Below are 19,204 nucleotides of genomic sequence, written 5' to 3'. Positions count from 1 at the left end.
TTAGGGCGAGCGCAATGAATAATGTCTCTTCTTTCTTTTGCAGGGGTTTGTGCGCTCGTACAACTGACCTGGTTACCAGCGTTGCGGGAAGATTCGGTGAGTATGCGCAGCATTATTGAAGGGCGCGTGCTAACGCTGTTCTTCTTTGTTCTTACAGGTGCCGGTGATGAAGTCCCCTCTTGACTGTAGATAGCCACGGCAGCTGAAGGTAAGCTGAAGCAGGATTATCCAGAGCAGGTAAGCTGAAGCAGGATGATCCAGAGCAGGTAAGCAGAAGCTGGCTGATCCAGAGCACGGCAAGTGTGTTGCTGATGCAGCTCACAGTAAGCAACACGAAGCACTGGAAGAAGCTTGAGTGTGGCTTATATAGCCAGCCACACCGAAACACTAGAGAGCTCATGGATTATTATGCACTTCCTGTTTGGCAACAGGAAGTGGTAACCAGGAAGTTACTACAAACACTAGGAAGGAAGTAAAGGAAGGATCGGCTATGGGTTCTTTGTGTGCCTATGCCAGGCCTGCCAAGCCTCCACCCAGCTTGCCCCAACTACCTGCTTGATACCCATGACAGCTCCCTAGTCGTATCGGGGTAAAGGTGTGCCAGTGAAACTACCCTATATGTGGAGCCCCCAGAGACAAATCTGAGGTTAGAGTTCAGTACGTAGGATGCCACCTTCGTGGAATTTAAGGAGACTGTTATACAATCTCCCTCAATGGGTTTTTTTGTACCTCCAACCCATCTCACCCTTCTTGCCATCAATATGGAGCCTGAGTTTATTTATTTTCCCTGTATACATGTATTTATCCATTGGGCAACCTCATTGATCAGGCCCGTTGTAGTTTCATAGGTTTCCTCAGGTAAGGGATTGACCCAAAACAATTATGCCCACGAGTGGTGCAGCAGCAGGGGAAGGTCCAGGGTCACTTTCCCATCCCCCAGCGTCTTTGGTGCCACTCCTTCTCTACCTTTATTTGTGTTTATTTTAGCTCTGGGGTTGGGAGGTTGGTTCTCAATCACCTTGATCACTGTGTTCGTATATTACTCCCCTTTTTAACTCGTGTTGGAGTTGGTCTTGGGCATAGCATTGGTATTACTTTCAGTTGGCCCTGATTTGGAACTTTTTCTATCATTTCCCCTGTCGTAACATTGCTATTTAGTTCCACTGATCCCCTCTCTCCCTTGCTTCGCTGTTCACCAGAGAAGGTGTAAGCCCCATACTCAGTTTCAGGCCTCATACCTCATTTTTGGATTGCCTGGTCATATCATCCATCAGGTTTAAAAAAGTAAACAGGGCTGTTTTACTATTTTTGGACTTCCTTGTAGCGGAATTAGCTTGTGTTACTCGATGATATGATAATATAGGATGGGTTATTTATAACGCCCTTAATACCCAGAGGTTTCTCAGCGTGGACCCGGGGATCAAACCTTTGTTGCTCCGTGTTGTCTTGCTTTCAAGGCGAGCACGTAGCCCCTGAGCTTTCCTCCCGAGACCCCTGAGCTATCCTCCCGAGACATGGGCACTCACCTAAGTGTCTATGCTGTTCAATAGATCAAATCATCAGCTCAGCCCAGTCTATTATTTCTTCTGCTTCATCTGGCAGACTCAACCCAGTTCCCCTTAGTTCTCTTTCCGCGTGGAGGATCTTTTTTTCAAGTTTCCCCGACATATCTTTAAGGTAATTATCAATAACTGACTGTCAGCCCTTTGGTTGGTTCCCTATACTCTTTTTCACTTTGTTCACGTTGGTTTCACCCACGCTCTGGTTCGCTTTTCTTTTTCCCATAGTTCTAAACAGTATCTACCAATGTTAGAGTGCTTATACTTCTATATTGCACTGCAAGTTAAGACCAATACTACTACTACACACGTCCCAACTATGGTAGATTTAAATAGGGGTGAAATGTAGCCCGTATGGGTACTTTCACTGGTTGAGTTAAACACTAAAATCGCACATAGAAACACGTTAAAATATATACCATAAAACGTCTCTAATACAGTGCAAACAGCTTGTGCAAAATATGCAATGTTTCCTTAGAATGTAAAGCCTTTAAAGTGCATCACAGCTAAATGCGGTGCAAATGGTGCGCAAAAGTGCAGTGCAGTGCAGTGCAATAAAGTGCAACGCGTGCAGATTAGCATGGTATGATGTGACCAAATGCAACTAATTAGAAATAAAAATATAAAAAGCCTATAGCACGATGCGGCACAGTAAAAGGTTATACCTTAATATTCGAAATTTAAAAATATCTGTGACACAAGGTCTGCTGCTAGGCACTGAGGCACATTAAAAGACGCGAGCACATAACGAGAATAAAACAAGCCCATAAAAAGGGCCTTTTAAAAAGAACGTGATAAAAATATGAATAAAAAATAAACCGTGATCATTTCCCGCACTTGCAGGATAATAAGAGAGTCACACTATACTCAATTCGAGGACCTTCAGCCAATCTAAGATGATTGGATGTGAGCTCAAGTAGAACCTAATAGCTAGATTGGTAGCTTCTTAAAAAGTACAGGAAGAACGCGAAAAAGGAAAAGGAGAAACACCATGTGGCCCCATGACCAGCTTTTAGTCAGTTAGAGACACCTAAGAGCTATCAATTTGCACGGGATCTCTGTGGGAACAGGTGCACAAAGTCAAAAGTGCACCCCTGTACCGTTTCACTACACACAGTTCATCAGATCTAAAATCTGCGATTGATTTTCCAATGTCAAGACTTTTGGCATTAGGCGAGGAACGCCCGACCGGCTTAAGGGGCCTCCTTAGTCCATCTCCCCGCCTCGCCCTCATGCGTATGTGCAGGTTATGCTTCAATTCCAGCCTCTATAATAGCGCAGGGCACGCTCGCTTTGTGTGGTGATGCCCTGCCCTGTCTTCTATCTCCGTTCTCAGGGAGAAGACCATACCTGCCTACATTTGAAAATCAAAATTCCTGAGATGTATGCCCCGCCCACAGCCACGCAAGACTCCGCCCATTTGCACACCGCTCCGCCCACCTGTCAAAAAGATAAACTCGGTTGTTGTAGCCTTCAGTTTGCTTACTATAGCATTGAATTAATGATTTTCAATGCTATAGTATGCAAAATGAAGGCGGCACCGCCGCCGTAATAATAGTGCTTTCAATCCAATTATATGGATTTAAAGCAGTATTATTACGGCGGTCGGGGGTCGTATTGAGGGAGGAACGGCCTCATATAGTGGTGGTGCAGGCAGTCAGCACGAACATTTCGCACCATTTCCGGGTCCCGCCCACTTCTCCGCCCGATTGGCTAGCGCTGGTAGCCATCAGGTGGAGAATATGACGGACTGGAAAGAATCTCAAAATTCCTGAGATTCAAGGGACTTTTCTGGAGACCCGGCAAAATGCTTAAAATTTCAGAGTCTCTGGAAACATTCCAGAGGTTAGGCAGGTATGGAGAAGACCCAGGGCACTAGCAACAAGGTTTAATCCCAGTGCATTTCATTCCACCAGAAGAAGTGGCAAAATGTAGCAAAGGGACAAGAACAAGCGATGGTTGTGAAGCCCTGAGACTAGGGTGGCCAACTCTTTGATAGTATTTCGCGGGACATTTGCCCACAGGGCGGTGATGACGTCACAACGTCATTCACGTTTGGCCCGCCCTTTTTTAAATTTACATTTTTTAATGGCTCTTAATTCCTGGCTTAATTGAAATGCAAATGGTTTGTCCTTAGGAGGTGATGGTCACGTTTTTTAACTGCAGACATGACCATCACGACCCCAGGGACAAACCATTAGCATTTAAATGAAGCCAGGTGTCAGAGCGGCAGCAGCTCGACCTGTAGGCTCAAAAGGAGCCCAGGCTGCAGAGCCACCCTCTGAAAGAAAGCAGCAGGCGGCAGCACCGTGCTGTGTACATGTCCACTTCAGTTTGCAGAGTGGCTGTGCTGGACGCAGGTTGTCCTGACGAAAGTCGGGACAACCTGCGTCCCGCACAGCCACTCTGCAAACAGCGGGACAGAGTCCCTAATTGCGTGACAATCCCGCGAAATCCGGTACAGTTGGTCACCCTACCTGAGACCGTATCCAATGGCTTTCCCACAGTCGACTCTTCTATGAACTTTCCGGCATTTAAGCACAGCTCAAAAGTCTTATGAGCTTACCGCTTGCTGCTTACAAGTCCACGTTATTCACCATGCTATTGTTAAGTATAGATGTTGGGCAGAGTCTCAGCTCCAGCACCAGTTCCGGTCCGCGTAACACAGAGCACTCAACCTCACTCTGCCTTGCTCCTCTACTAAATTATGTTAAGAAGGCAAGCGGGAGGCAGGCAGTGAGGCAGGCAGGGCCCAGAACAGTGGTGGTGATAACAGACTCAGGTTCCCCCACAGGTTTCTCCACAGAACACTCAACCTCACTCTAGTACCACTTCCAATTTTTTTGCATGAAAGTCCACTTTTTATTTTTTACATTACTAATATTTATTGAAGTGGTGCATTCAAATATACAATGAATTGCATAATAAAATCTACATTGCGATTACCATATGTAGATATAAGCAACTAGTAAACAATCAGTAACAGACAAATTCACATACCAGATCATCAAGTTGACCCCTACAACTAAACTAAATGTCTAAGGAGACTTGAATAAACAAATGTGAATAATAATTTCGTATGCCGCAAATACCATAATGAGATAAGAAACAAGAAAATCATCAAAATTAAAGCAGCTAAATAATCAGATAAGGCAAAGAGTGATTGAAACTACAATTAGTAAATGCAGTAGAGGGAACGTATACAACACATACCACGTACCAACAAGGGGAGAGAGAGAAACAAGATGGAAAGGGAGGGATATAGATACTCACTTTCCCACCCAACCCTTGGGACTCACTGACCATTCTCGAAAGTCGATCAGATGGACCTTGACAAATCTGAAATCTATGCATCCATTTTGGATAACCATTTTGTCATCTGTGATAAGCACTCAAGCGACAGTACTGTCATGGAAGAACATGTCAAGTTAAATGAAAATCTGACTCCATTTGTTTCTGTTGATCCCAGGACAATGAAGAACAACATAGAATAGAGGCCATCTTGGTATGACAATGATTGTCGCGTGGCAAAAAGGGCAATCAAACTATACCTAAGAGGGCCTACAGTGTTTAACAAATGTGCCCTACATATTTTAAGATCTAATTATAAAGGGCTAATTTCCCTTAAAAAGAGAAATGTTGCCAATAAAAAATGGTAATTATTAGATAATGTGCTAATAACAGGGGATGCTTGCCTCTTCTGGAAATTGGTCTCAGGAAAAGAGTTAAATGGGGATAGGGACATACACTGTATTACAGGTGAAGCTATTTGGTGGCAGCATTTCTCTACTGTATATGATGCGGGGCACCAGATGGGGCCTAGTTTGACTGCTGCAAATCTTTCCTCTCAAACAAATCTTGCCTTCTCCATCAGAGAAGTAGTGTGTGCCCTCAAATCATTCAAAAACTTAAAAACTGCAGGTCTGGATCTAGTTACGGCATCTGTCCTTTGCTAAATATTTAATGTTATCGTGGCCAGTGGTTCAATACCGATATTATGGAAAAAGGCAATAATAAAGGGAGGCAAGGATCAACCAGCCAACTACTGGGCAATCTCGCTTTTGGATGTGACCAGTAAGCTATTTGGCAAACATTTACTTAATCACCTACAGGCCTGTGCCGACTGGGCCAATGTGATTAGTCATCTTAAGGCCGAGTTTCCGCCGAATAAAGGCACCATGTATCACTGTTTTGTTATTATTCATGCTTATCCAGAAATACACTACACTCAATAAAATGTACCTTTATGCAGCCTTCCGAGAGCTAAGGACTGCTTTTGATTCAGCCTCAGGAGATGTTTTGTGGCAGATTATGATATCACGTAATGCCGCTATCCATTTGGTATCCATCATCTCTCCTCTATATTCTGATAATAAAGCTAGGGTTCGCTTTGAATTAGGTGGTGAGATGACAAAGGATTTTGATGTCACTATGGGGGTTAAGCAGGGTTGTGTCCTGGCACCACTCCTTTTTAACATCTACGTACAAGAAAGTATTGATGCATTGGTCAAAGGGTGCCAGGACCCTCTAAGGCTGGGCCCAGATAAATACCCTGCCCTCTTTTACACGGACGATGCCGTGCTATTGGCCACCACGCCCAGAGCCCTAAAAAAGGCTCCATTTTCCAAAACAAAATCTCTCTGGCTAAACCTGAACACTGATTAATCAAGTGATGGTATTTAACCCCTCCTTTCTAAAAATAAATCCATGGCCTTAACAGCCAATGTTACTGCTATGGAGCAAGGTGACCTCTTTGATTATTTAGGTGTGTGTTTCCAAGACAATGGTGGGTGAGGAGCGCAGTCTTTCAAATCAGTGACTACTTTGGAAAAATATAGTGGTGGTATCTTGTCCTTCTATTACAAACATGATAGTGGGGCCATTTTGCCGGCTTTGGATCTACTCCACAAACAGGCTCTACCAGCAGCACTCTATGGTGCTGAGCTCAGGGGCTATATAAGCCCCAATAAGATAAGTTCTTGTGAAAACACGTTTTTAAAAAACCTATTCATGCTCTTTGTCAGTACCACCCCCTCTCTGCTTCACTCAGAACTTAATTGTTTACCAGTAGTGCTTCAGTTATCTCTTAAACCTGTCTTGTATTGGTCGAGAGTGTGAAATAACCCAGGTTTTGGAAAAATATTGTGATGAGCTACCTCACATATTGGATTCAAATGCGGGAAAGAGTCTAAAGTGGTTTGCCCACGATAAAGCAGCACTTTTGCATTTGAATAGATTGGATCTATGGGAAAACCCAAGGGATCTGCATCCTCAGCGCATCAAGCAGTATAAAACAGCCATGAATGCGAGAGCCTTTGAGAACTTAATAGCTGATGCTGCTAATTCAAACCTGGGCACAGAATATCTGAATTCCATGCTTGGGAGTGGCTTCAAAGCGTATTTGGACATGATCTCCCACTCCTCAGAGAGTTCACTGTATTTGCGCTGCAGACTTGGCATAATACCGGTGGCTGCTTTCACTTTATCATGGAGAGCTGGTGCCACCGCGAGGTGCCCTCTTTGCGGATTTTTCACATAAACATTGTGACATTTTATGCTGATATTCGTGGATACAATAAGTCATATATACTCCTAATGACTATGTAACTATATTGCAACCTGTCTATATATTGCTAATGATCATGTAACTAAGTAACTAAGCTTTGTACTGTAACAAGTGCCACGATGTCCTCAGTCTGTTGTGCGCTATATAAATACGAATAAAACAAAGAGACAAACTTATTTGCGTCCGATATTTTGAGATTATGGCATTCGTCATGCAGTTTCATCCTGGTTGTTCATAAGTCAATGGGCCTCATTACACGGTATGCGGTAAGGGATTACCGGCACCGGTAAGGGCACTGGTGCCGGTAATCCCTTACCGCCCTACTATGAGGTCTCTTAGCGGGTCCCTCCCTTAACGCCTGGTTTTACCAGGCGTTAAGGAAGGGACCCGTTGAGGGACTTCAGAGCTAATAACGGGCCCGTTATTAGCTCCTTCCCCATTCCCATTGAGCCCTATGGGGGCTCAATGGGAATGGGGAATGGTTCCCAGAATGGGGACTTAACCGGTCCCGCCAGGGTCGGAATGACCTGGTAAGTCCCCATTCCGGGAACACGGACCCAGAATGCGGTAAGGGGGTAGCCATGGCACTAATAGCGCCATGGCTACCGCTTACCGTGTAATGAGGTCCAATGTGTGTCCTTGCAAATGCTCGCTATATTTAGAATACGGTGCCTGAGAAACAAAGCATTGAAACATTTTAGCGTTACCCCTGGGGCGAACAGATGAATATGTTTTTTTAACTTCAAAATGTATATCACGTGTTTTTTTAAAAATGTTTTTTAACTGCCGATTCATCTGGTTTCAGCATTGTGAAATATGTATATTTTTGAGTGGCTTAAAGGTGTAATTCCGAATAAAAGGTTTGTTGATGATGAGATCGGATTGTGAAGGCCTTTTACACAAGTCAGTTAGTAAGAAATATAAGCATTTATTTCCATTCATAATATATTGGATTAACCAATCCGGAACCTAGTGCTGATGTAGTGTCATATGACAAATAGTAGGTAAAAAGATGCATAACCTGCGTAATCAGGACACCATGCTCTCCTCTTTCCAGATACGGGGAAGCCCAATGCAATCAGGCTGGCTCTATTCTCTCTAGAGAAACCTCCTTTGATCACTGCTGGTGCAGGAGAACGGCGAGCCCCCACTCCGCTGGGACTCAGGTCTGGAGAAACCACGCAGAAGCAGAGATTTCAAAGCAGTCAAGAATGCATTAGCACAGCCAGGGGAGTATCCAGCATTGCAAGGGTGGGGGGGTGAGGGGAGCGAGCCACAGAACAAGTCCTGCTACTTTCCCCCCAAATGCAGTGCGCGCCATTGCATATGGTCTCATTCACACCCACAAACCGCCCACCCCTGCCCCAATCTACTTTTTTGGTAACATTAGTGGTAGATGGCATTTTAAAACACAACAAAAAAATGTTTAAAACTGCAGAATCATTACAGATGCAGGAAGCTCATCTGTTAGAGCTCTGTCCAGGCGCTCTTGAGCAAAATACATACACACCTCCAATGTGCAACAGAAATGACTTCACAGAAAAGGACATCGCAAGGAGTCTTAGATACTTGGCGGCACCATGGAAGCGACTTTAGAATAAGTTGCTATATGTAAGCCAAGTGGCAAATAACATTGTGTTGCAAAATACCTAAATTGCACTATTGTTATGTATGCATTAAGTCTATAGTCCGGCTTTAAAAAAAAAATAGCAGCATGATATATTAACATAAGCTCTGAAGTGAATCACAGAGCTGCAGATAAGACAAGGTGTGATTACATGATCTGCCCAGGATCACACACTTTGGTTAAATGGTGAAACAGGGATGTGGACAACTTAAGCAACTGAGCACATCTTCACAGGTTTAATTGATATAAATATTACCTTTGCATTTCATGTGCTTAAATAATACTTTATTTAAAGCAATGCCTTGGAAGCAAAGCACATTATAGAAGAAACTGCCCTTTCATAATTAACTTTACACATTATAGAAATATATTGAGCAACAAGAGGATGGCTTTAGTTTTATTCTCCCCATCCTTCATGCAAAGTCACAATAGCATCATGCAGATTCATGTTGGCCTAATAAACCCCCCCTTGGGGGTGCAGCACTATACCTGTCTCGCTGCTGATCACTCCCTCCCATGCACATTTCTAAAGTGCCAAAAGTCCCAACTAATAGTTACCCTCCCTGCCATCAATGCCTAATGGCTCACAGAGCTCTTTGGGACACCTCTCCTGCTCAGAAAGAGTAAGGTGTCCTGCTGTCAGGACAATGAGCGTGCTGAGCAGCAATTGTTTTCCCTTTCCCGTTGGGCACCCTGATTTAGGTGCCGAACGGGAGAGGTGTCCCAGAGGCAGAAGTCCCGATCAGGCTCTCAAAAGAGCATGTGGGGGAGGAGGGGTGCTTGCCGCCCTCTGCCCCCTCCCCTGCGCCCCTGCTCAGTACGCCACTGAGCAGAGCCTTGCCTTCCTCGACGTGGATGCTGTGGAAAGACAACACCATTAGAGGAGACGCTAGGAAGCCGAGTTTGGGAAACAAAGGCATGTATGGGGGTGACGGCTAATTTCTCTGAGCATCTTGGATGACCGCTGCACAACGGAGATTAAAGCACACAATTAGCGCCACGTCTTGAATGCGCCTGCCTGACTGCTCGAAATTAATTGACAGACCGGCATAGTTTAACAATTACACAGTGGACGGTGTTCTTTATTGAAATGTTAACAGAGTGATTATTATGTATTTGTGGAGAGAAGTCTTTTTTTTTGTGATGACAAGGAGAGCTAAATCTAGCAGTTGGAGCGGTAAGGACAAAACTATCAACAACTATCAAAATAGCGCCGGCCTAATTCATGACCTCACAGAAGTGTGGAGGTATGTTTCTATATGCTGTACTTAACATGGGACCAAGAAATGCACCACTCATATCCACAAATGTAATGATTCTTGCTATTTTATTTATTCATAACATTTGTGTAACGCCCAAACCTGGGTTATCACCGCGCATGTACGGTAGAGGAGAACAGTGGGTCCAGAAATAGACAATAGTGGTAAACATAGGCTAGACAATTACTCATATTTTTTGAACAGCACCGGTGGGTTGGCTCCGACCTCATAATGAGGCACTTGGTGTTTCTGGGCGATGCTGTTGTTTAGATAGAGAGCGGCTTATTTGTAGATGCAACGTTTTGAATTCAATGCAGGCTTTAATGGGTAGCCAATACTTTTGAAAATAACTGTGTCAGGTAAAATAAATTAAACAAATCCAACAAAAGGTAAGTAAATCATTTGCAACATTTTCCCAGAGGCTTAACACTTTAGAAGTCCATCCCTATCTAGTAATGAATGTCTCAGAGTCAGCTTGGAGGGCAAACAGGTAGGTACAAGCTGTAGAAATTTCAACATTTCCAGAGGGAGTCTTCTGTTGCAAGTAAGTAACAGTCTGTGTTGGGAAAAAGGCCATGGACTTCGGAGAAGGCTCCCTGAAGGCACACAGGCATTAGGCCTGGGCGAACGTGTATGGCTGAACTCCCAAACACACAAATTGGCACTCCAGCAACACAGGAGCAGCAAAACCACTCTAAGTAAGTTCTGCCTTGAGTCTCAGAGTACCTTCTGCGTGAAGAAGTTACAGCACAATGCCTCTAGGATGCAGAAGCAGCAGCAGACCCAGTCAATGGATTCTTGGTCAGGTAGACGAAAGAAGGGGCACTGGAGTGGATCTCGCAGCATCAGTTGAGGGAAGAGGCTTGCAGCAAGAGAATCTTCATTTCTTCTTGTAGTTCTGTGGTTTTGGCACCCTTTTCAGGATACCAGATTGAGAACACTTGTTGGCCGATTGATTTGTCTTTCTTTTTCCGGTCCAGCAGTCTCGTGAGAGGGCTTTAATGAGTGGAATCTTTCCTCTGGAGGTCCAGAAGGAGTCCAACAAAGTTTCGGGCGGATTCAATCTTCAGAAGATGATGTACTGCACAATTGTGGCATTTCCCATGGTATTGGCTGTGTGCAGCTCAGGAAGGTGGCTGTTTGTTGTGGGATTGCACAAAATGCAGGTTGTCAACAGACTGGTTGCATAAGGCTAAAAGAGAGAGTCATCCTCTTCAGAGTTCTTCTGATGCTTTTAAGGAGGGTCTCACAGCAGCAGTTACTGAGAAGGCACCTCCAGTCATCTGCAAGTGGCTGCAGGCGTCTCTCCTCTTCTTCCTCAATGTTTTCTACAGTTCCAGTCATCAGCTTGCCTTCAGCCTCAGGGTCACAGCCAATCTTCACCCATGCACCATTCAAACTCTGGGTGGTGGCTGTCCTTTCAGCCTTCAGCCTGGGCACTGACAGGTATCCGGACAGTCATGTGGTTACATTGAATGTTAACAGGCAGTATAGGGAGCATCTGGATAGGGCCTCCAGCAAACCTGATGGGGCCCAGAGGTGCCTTAGCTGCCACCTAAGGGACTCACTCACCATTGCGATGCTAGCCCCAGTGTCTCTAATGGCAGGGGAGCACCTTCCTCCTTCCTTTATGTACTCTGTAGTGTTTTCTGGGATGGAGTGGTGGGGCCCCTGATTCTGATTTTGGTAGTTTAAGGGTGCATAAACTATTGTGGCTTAAACTCTTTAAGGTTCTCTTTGGCAAGAGGGTGAAAGAAAGCCTCTGTCCGAGTATATTTTTCATCATGTGGGAAGGCTTAGGCAACAGAGAGGGTTCTTACACTTGGAGTATACTTTCACAAAGTCCCCAGGCCCACAAACCGCACACTTACCAAATGGTTTCTGTTATTGGGGTTTCTGGAAACCCCCTTCTGGTTTGCTACCAGAAGGTTCACTATCCCTATTGTACTTCTCATGGTGTTTACCCATATTACTTCTGAGAACCTCAAAGGATGGGGATTCATTTAGTGAGCCTTCTTCCTTTTTATGATTTTCCCCCTGGCTCCTTTTTGCAAGGGGCTTCAGAATCCTTGTGAGTGGTCCCGTTAGCCACCCGCAAGTCAGCAGTTAGTGCTAACCTCTTGGGGTCAAGTTCCTTTGAGTCAGCCAGGTGCTGTCCCAAGTCTGGGATACAGGCATCAAAACCATTTTCTAATGTCATTAAAAATACTCACCTTACGACCTTCAATCCACCCATCTAGGTTTGTCAGGAATTCGCCCACCCAGGTGATCCGCAACACACCGTCTTTCCTCTTATGGTCTATACAGGTTTTTAGATATTGGGAAGGAGTCTCCTCATATCTAGCAATGAGAGCGGGTCTCACCAGTTTATATAGTTTTTTCTACCTTCAGCATTCATCTCCAGAATCACATCAAGCCATTCTGGGGAAGACTAGAAATAACCAGTATCACTACATATTATCCCCACCAAAAATATTGCTGTATATATGGTCGTCTGGAACGGCCATAGGCAATATTTTTGGGGGGGTAGTTTTAGGGTTTTTGGGAGCAGGGGTTGCGAGGGTGTCCCCTGTTCATCTGAAAAATAATGTGAGGGTTGCGGGGGTGTCCCCCGCAGGTTACATGCCTTAATATCGCCGCAAAAATATGGCGATATTTTTATATGGCAATATATTTGCGGCGATATTAACACATGGAACCAAATAACCCATGGTGCTTGCTCACTCTCACACACATTTAACAGGCAAGTTCCAAGAGGGACAGAAGGGTACGCAGTAAAACTCCAAGTGGGGGTATTATTTAAGGATTCCTGAGGCAAGGCCAAAAAAGAAGAGTGCGTATCAAACTCCAAAATGGGGTAAAAAGTGAGATGAGATACATTGACAAGAGATAGCAAAGGAAGGCGTATGCAAAAAATGTAAAGTGGACATGTGTATGGGGTTATAAATATTTCAGTGTAAAACTTTAATTGTGTTTAGATTAAGAAATATAAAACGATAGTAAAAAATAAAGATGATCAACAGTTTTTTAAATCAAGAGATTGACGTCAATCAGGAGGATAAAAATCAAAGGAGAAAAATAAAGAAGAGATTCTTAAAGTGTCAATAATAAAGCAACAAGACAGCACAAATTGATAGACATTGTAAACGAAGGAATAAAAGGAAAATCATTGCATAGATTTTTTAAATTGGTTAAAAAACGTGGCTTTCTGGTAATGGGTGCCGATTGATGGTGCTTGCTCAAATCAATTGGTGTGGTATATTTGATAAAGTAAATAGAAGGATAGAAGATCTGGTAAGTGTTGGCAGTCAAAATCAACCTGTCACTATGGCGGACACTCCCCTTGTACATCTATACAGGACCTTGCCAAGATATACACCCAAAATTAGACAGTACCATGCTGAGTGGTTCGAAGGCACGACCAATAAACCACTCATGCTGTGGCCGCAAGAAGGTTCATTATCAAAAATAGTCCCAAGTGAAGTAGCCATTTAAAAATAAACACTGCAAAAAGAAAACAACTGTCACGCCCCTGCTGCACACGAGTACGTGCAAGGGCTGACAGGCACTCCAGGCCTCAGAAGCAGCGTCGAGGAAGAGGAGGTACGTTTATGTGTGCATTTGTGTTTGTGTGTGTTAGGTGTTTGTGTTGGATTGGGGATAGGGGGAGTCTTGGGTTTGGAGGAGGGTGACGGGTGGTGAGGAAGGGAGGTTCGAGGATTGAAACTCCCCTTTTTTGGGTTAATCCCACCAGAGGGGGAAGGGGGTGTTGGGATGGATGAGGGGCCTGGAAATGTGGTTTTTCACTTTTTTACAGGCCAATCAAAAATATCACATAGAACCTCAAAGACGGTATGCGGTATTTGACAACATATTGCTTGCCACATACTAAGGGAAGAAGTTACAGAAAAGGGTGGCCATTTTAGAATTATGGAATATCTATCAGAGTGAGAAAGAAGATCTGTCTGAGGAGTCAATGTTTAATCAGCATATAGGGGAGGATGTAACGCCTTCGGCTCCTCTTATCCCTTCTGAAACCAAGAGCACAGACACTGATCAGCAGGGATTTTATCCTTTAGAGGAATTGAAAGCAGCAGAGGGATATGTTAATCTGATATACAAGCCCCCGCTAATAATAGTGAGAACAACATGGAAGAGTGCAAAAGTAGAGAACATAAATATATGTCAACACGCAATGATAATAAACAGCGTGATGAGAGAAAGGATAAACAAATAGAGATATTGAAAGAAGTAAAAAGACAAATAGAAATGAAGGACAAGTCCAAGGAAGTGACGATAGTACAAAATGAATGGATGGGAGGCCAGATATTACTCAAACTAGATGACCGGGGCATCGATGGTGTTAGAGAAAGAGAAGAAAAACAAGAGCGGGAAAAGAAAGAAAGAGAACAAGAGAAAGCATACAAGGAAGAGAAGGAAAAAGAGAAAGTAAGAACGAAGAAGGTATGCGGAAAGGAAGGAAAAGGAGAGACCAGAGGAGAAGAAATGAGAGGAGATATAAACACAGAGATTAAAAGTACATAGGTTGCAGAGAAGGCAAGAGGAAGAAGAGATGAGGGGGATGAGGAGAAGGGAAGAAGAGATGAACAGGAGACCAAGGGATGATGAAATAGATCACCTATTCAATAGAGGCATGGTGCCATTAGAAGCACGAAAATGGTGGAAAGAAGGGAGAGGGTTGCAACAGCCCCATAAGGAGCTGCAGGGGATACCGAGTACACAAACATGGGCTGATGAGCATGAGGCAGAAGACATAGGGTAAAGGATTAGATATTTATATAGGCAAATGAGGGATAAGGACGGGTACAAAACCAAAGAGAATATTGAAGGATCTTTAGCAAGGGAAACAGAAGGCAGATCAGATGACGTGATGACAGATGAGCCGAGAATGTTTTCTCTAGGTAGACTAGATCTTGATGAAAGGGATGATAGCCATACAAGCTGGGGCATAATGATGTTAGACGAAGAAAGGGACAAAAACGATAAAGCACGAATATAGGGCACGTGCAGTTTTTCTAAAGATTCAAGTGTAGAAAAAGGGGTAAAATGGTCCTACCTAGAGGACCCTAAAGAAAAAACACCATAACCGATACCATACACTGAGCGACCACAAGTACGATTGTGCAGTGCAGGTGATATATCCCCGCCTTATGTAAGCAGATTAATGTCACTGCCAGGACAGAGGCGAATAGGCGAGACCAGCCCCCTCTGGAAAACACAAAGGGCCTCATTACGAGTCCGGCGGTAACCGAGGCGGTAAAACCGCCTGGTTACCACCGGACTCGTATTACCATTCCGCCTCCGTGATTCCCGGAATTACTGGGGCATTACAACCCTGGTTTTCTGGGAATCACGGAGGCGGAATGTTGTTAATCCCCATTCCCATCGAGTCCTATGGGACTCGATGGGAATGGGGATCATGGAAACACCGGCAGCATCTCGTAATGCTGCCGGTGTTTCCTCGTCCGCCTACAGGCGGGCGGTGTTAAACCCGCCAGGTCAGACCTGGCGGGAACATCACCTCCCGCCTGCAGGAGTCGGGATCAGGCGGTCCGGAAACAACGGTGGCGGCGAGTTTACCGCCACCGTTATTTCCGGACCGCCTGAGTTGTAATGAGGCCCAAAGTGTAGGTGGAAATGATTACGGATCAGGATTTACACAATTCCCGTTATTAGAGAAAGGGGAGGATGACCACAATATATACCGGGGCCACAGATGGACAAGGATAACTTGAAATATTAATTACCTAGTATGACTTCAGGTGCAGGAAAGCGGATTTATGAATTGGAGAGAATGGCATCAGGAATGACATTAGCAATAGGCGATCAGCCATTCTAGGGGAGAGGGCTGATGACATTCGGAAACAAGCAGGGTATACAAGTGTGACTGAACAAAACATGAGACATGATGGAGCGCCATTTAATAACTGTACAGTAGATGTATAGCGGGTACTCAGGGTACAATATCCCTATACATCAGACATGGGTGTGATTATGACTAAAAAAATAGCTGAGGATGAAGATCTTGGTTCCTTTATTCACGATATTCAAGTGCGATGGCGTCTTGAGACAAGAGAACCAAGGGATAAAACAGTGGCATTCTTTTACCACATTTTATGTCGGGGACTGGCTGAGTCAGTATAATAACGTCAGATGAAGAAACAGGTAGGGATAGACGCGAAACCATGGCCATAGATACAGTTGACTATTGTGCATCATTGCTGAATGTTGCAGGAGAAGAATAAGAAGAAAGCTGAGACTAGAAAGCAGGAGGAAGCAAAGTTAGTTTAGAAATAATTGTCAAAATTAGCCATAGAGGGAACCGTATTGACAAGTGGTGAAGGTGTGGCGACACAAGAGATACAGCCAGCACAGCAAAGCAATGTAGTGTAGCCTATAGATCTGACTGGGTACAATATTTGGCCAAGTGGGAGAGGGAACTGACCTAGGGGAGGACGAGGTGGATTCCAAAACCCTCACGGAGGAGGAGGATTTAATGGCGGACAGCTGCAACAACGTTGGAATTGTGGAAGGATGGGACATATAGCCAGAACAAGTAGAAGTAGAGGGGGCATGCAGAAAAACTGGCAAACTCCAAGAGGGGGGATGGGCTATGGCCCACAATATAATACAGAACCACAAGAGTATTATGCCCAAGATCACACGCAGAATCAGACATGTGCGCCGCAAATACAGCAAACACAACAAGCTCCATTACAAATGCAGCCACCAAAAGGGCAACCACAGCAAGTGCCTGTGCAAACACAACAGATACAAACTCAGCAAGTGCAGACACAACAGGCCATGGTACCACAATGGAATGTGTATATAGGAGTCTCGCAAACACCCACATCTAGAATAGAGAGTGTGACTATGGTGGAGGAAATCCTTTCACGAGTACAGGGAAGAATTTATATCCACAATAGGACAGCCCACAGAGCGACCTGATGTGTTCAGTACTATTAGTGACACCAGACCCCCATGAGGAACCCAGGGTCAAGGTAATGATGGGCGGTAAGACATTTTCATTTCTTGTAGACACCAGAGAGACTCGTTCCTGTGTCCATGAAGGAAAATACCCAATGTCAGGCACAGGAATTGTATGGGGCAACACGTTTAGTTCCTTTTACAGATGAATTACCGATCTCTATACGAGGACATGCTGTGTCTATGGCATTATTGTATTCTTGGAAGACACCAGTTAACATATTGGGGAGTGACTTGATGACAAAACTTAACATGACAATATCTTTTACTGATGAAGGAATAGTGCGCTCCACTCCAGGGAACCATTATATGAATGCGAAAGAGTTTATCATAGCATTCACAGGCCAGAAGGCGTTATGAGGAGTCCCTTTAGATCCAGAAGTATTTTTGTATGGGGTGACTGTTTTACTAACGTGGTTACCCAGGTTGATAGGTAAAATATTGAGAATACCTGAAGAGTTTTTGTTTAGACCACAAATAACTATGGATGATTAAGAACGACAGGTAATCCCTTAAAAGTTAGAAGCAGCAGTGGTTAGAGAAGAAAGGGTGGTAGTCCATGGCACAGCTGACGAGGGAAGAGTATGGAGAGCAGTTATAGCCCTTGGAGAAGGATATAGGTTGACAGGCTTGACAGACAAGGAGTTTTTCAGGGATGATTATTCAGATGATGAGTTCGTATTTTTCTTAAGTCTCACTTATTGGATTAAAGTGGAGAACAGAGAGATACCGCAAAGAATGGCAATGGTAAAAAAGAAACTGTTATTTTTCCAGGAAGATTTGGAGAAAGTGCTGAACATTTTATGAACAAACAGTCCATTTGATGTGGGTCTATTGAAAGGAGTAGGAGCAGTTAAAATTTTGCTTAACCCAGGACCAATCTTGCCACGAGTAAAACAATATCCCATGTCCAGAGAAGCAGATGAAGGCATATTTGGGACTATTTCCGCTTTAAGGAAGCAGGGAATATTAGTGCCATCTGAGTCCCCATGTAGCACGGCTGTGTACCCAGTGATAAAATCCACTGCGGGGGTTGTGCATATTTATTCAGGATCCCCATCCCCTACACAAAATTGCTGAAGCAGAGTTTCCTTTAGTTCCAAATCCTGGTACAATATTATGCAATATCCCATCTAAAGTCAAACATTTTACAGTGATAGATTTAAAGAACGCATTCTTTTCAATTCCCCTTCATGAAGACTCACAAGACCCAACTTCATTTTCGCATAGCAATCCGCACCTAAAACAGGCTCGTTGCCTCTGGGGTGCTGTGAGACCCCCTCAATCTTTAATAGGGTTCTTCAGAGGGATTTAGACAACGGCCAATTTCAGAGTGCGATAATCCAATATGTAGATGATATATTAGTGTGCAGTGAAATAGAAGAGAAATGCAAGGAAGATTCAGTGCGACTGATGACAATACTAGCAGCAAAGGGATACAAGGTAGACAAAGAAAAATTACAATATTGTCAGTAAGAGGTCCTGTACATAGGACAGTTAATCTCTCAAAAAGGGAGAAAAGTGACACATGAAAGAGCAGAAGCAATTATGAAGACCTCAGAACGTCAAACAGTGCGGGAAATGGAACCATTTTTAGGCCTATGTAACTACTGTAAAGCCTGAGTTTTCAACCATAGCAGATATATTCAACCACTTTTTAAAGGTTTTAAGGAGGCACAGGTAGGCAAAGGGAAGATAACATGGACAGATATAATGACTGAAGGGTTCGAAGAATTAAAGAGGGCAATCAGTACCTTCCCTGTGCTAGGAATTCCAGATTATCATGAAGAATTATACTTATTGTCTCATTCAAATGGTGAAGTTATGACAGCAGAAAATGACATTAGGACATCGACACAAACTACAGGCATACTATAGTGGGATATTAGATCCAGTAACAAAAGGGCATTATACTTGTAAACAAGCGTCAGCTGATGCTTCATTTGCTATTGAAAAAGCTTCAAGTATTACAATGGGGTGTTCAATGACATTATTTGTCGACCACGCATTATTTGCAATTCTAGAAAAACCCAAAAGTACATTGACTACACAAAGAGCATCAGGGCACGAGGTAATTTTTTCAAACCTAGCAATCAAAGTTGTTAGGTGCAGAAGAGTGAACCCAGCATCATTCATAGCAGAACCAGTAGGAAAGGATGACTATGTACATGAATGCACAACGTAT

Source organism: Ambystoma mexicanum, chromosome 6p (assembly GCF_040938575.1).
Source record: "Ambystoma mexicanum isolate Mex_15411 chromosome 6p, UKY_AmexF1_1, whole genome shotgun sequence".
Lineage (NCBI taxonomy): Eukaryota > Metazoa > Chordata > Amphibia > Caudata > Ambystomatidae > Ambystoma > Ambystoma mexicanum.
This window is presented reverse-complemented; position numbering follows the sequence as displayed.